The sequence below is a fragment of the Notothenia coriiceps genome, unplaced genomic scaffold (assembly GCF_000735185.1).
Source record: "Notothenia coriiceps isolate Sejong01 unplaced genomic scaffold, NC01 NC01_scaffold00032393, whole genome shotgun sequence".
Lineage (NCBI taxonomy): Eukaryota > Metazoa > Chordata > Actinopteri > Perciformes > Nototheniidae > Notothenia > Notothenia coriiceps.
The window spans coordinates 150,877-153,115 of NW_011365094.1; positions in this window are offsets into that span (position 1 = coordinate 150,877).

Here is a 2,239-nt window from a genome sequence, read left to right on the forward strand (position 1 = left end):
GTGTGTGTGTGTGTGTGTGTGTGTGTGTGTGTGTGTGTGTGTGTGTGTGTGTGTGTGTGTCACACTTGCTGCACACTGATATGAATTCCATCTGACTTGGTATGCAAATCAAAAGACTCTAGGTAGGGTAGTGCTAATCGCCCGGTGGCTCTACGGGCAGTGTGTGTGTGTGTGTGTGTGTGTGTGTGTGTGTGTGTGTGTGTGTGTGTGTGTGTGTGTGTGTGTGTCCGTGTGTCCTAAGGCTTTCGGGATAAGGATGTGAAATTCCAGATCAGCGTTTCGGTGCTGAAGCCTGTAGGCTCCTGTCAATCCCGCAGATACACACACACACACACACACACACACACACACACACACACACACACACACACACACACACACACCTCTCAGTGAGTTTCTGTGTGAGATTAGCATAATTAAGTCATTTGTTGTGGTTGGTTGCTGATAAAATCATTGAATTATTCAATACCAACAATATCACAGGATAGATAAATCTGTGTGTGTAAATGTTTGTTTGCATGTGTGTGCAGGTGTCACTGTGAACCCCCAACACCTCATCTTCTATCACCCACAATGCATTGCGCTTCTGGCAATCCTCTGGCGGGCATAATCAATTGCTCCTCCAACCTGCATCACAACGATCCGTCACACACACACACACACACACACGCACACGCACACACACACACATCCTCTAAACACACTCGTTAATTTGTTTCCAGAGCGACATTTGTGACACGCTGTTGATCTAAAGATTTTAATATGTAGAATTATGGTTACATTTGAAGTGTTTTCATATTTTGTCTCATTGTTCTGTAGCTAAAAACGTAGCATTGCGTTTTGTTGCTGCAATAAATTAGGGTCAGCATCTTCTGCATGTCTGAAAGCACCCGAAAGTTATTTTACTGACGGCAAAACAAAATGGATTGTGGGGAAGAAGAAGAAGAAGAAGAAGGAGGAGGGGGAGGGAGGTGAAAGTACTTTGAAGTACAGCAGTTGTGCAGCAAGAACAATAGGCAGAGTTTGATGAGAGCGGGGAAATGCTTTAAGTATGTGTGTGTGTGTGTGTGGGGGGGGGGGGTGTTACAAAGAACATGAAATGATGTTCTCGAGTGAAATAACAACCTGTACAGACGAGGTGTGGGCTCTGTGTACACGTCGTTTGGGGACATAGTACTGATTCTGTATTTTACAGTTAAACTCTCCTTTCATTCATCAGGATGTTTTCACTTGGTCGATAAAGATTCAGGTGTGCGATTCAGATTTATTAAAAATGTAATAATTAATCAAAAAAGTAAATCGACCTTTTGACCCCTCAATGTTTTTGCGTGGGAGAGAAACCCCCTCTTGAGGGAACTTCTGGAATTTAGACTGTGCTGACTATTTACATGCACAAAAACATAACACACTACTACAGGAAAGGGAAAACCCCAAAAGCATAAAAGGGCCTCTTTAAAAAAAAGGCCTGCATTTCAGACAGGGGTCATGGAGGTTAGGAGATGTGAGTGCTTGCAGGCGGAGAGTATATAATGCTTTTAAATTGCATTTTGGGAAATGTAAGATCTTGTGTTTTTAGATCTTGACCCATAACAGGGACTAGGGGTTAAGCTTCGATACGGCGACTGAAGGTGGTGAAAGCAATGGTTAAGGCAGGATGTACAAATCTCTTTGAACAAGTGTGTCCCCGTTTTGTTGAAACGGAAGAAATAACCTTAAACAACTTCACCAAAGTCCATACAACTTTAAAAAACGTGACTTTTTTAAGCTATAGGATTAGATTCCAACAGCGTACAGAATAAGCGTTATCTTGTCTTGCTAATATGAATACATCTTATGGGCTCTCACATGATATTGTATATGTTTCCCGTGGTTTGTGTGCTCCTCATCACTTCCTGCTGCCTTTTAGAGCTGCGCTGAGATTGAGCACTCTGGCAGAGAGGTAAATAAGGAGGGTGATTAAGGGGAATGAGGCGCGAGTCCTCGTTATGTTTGTGTCGTCTTCCTTTCTAATCAACATTAGTTCAGAGTCATTATTCCTCTGAAGCAATTGAAGCCTCCTCACACTCAAGACCTCGTCCATTACTCTCTGCGCCAAGCAGGAGGGAAGAGACGCCGGAGAAGTACAATTTAATGTTAGTTATTTTTAGGGCAACATTTTTTATAGCGATAAAAAGCACAGTTAATATCACTCTCAGGAACACTGTCAACAGGTTGTGCCAATCGTTTGCTCTCAATGGAA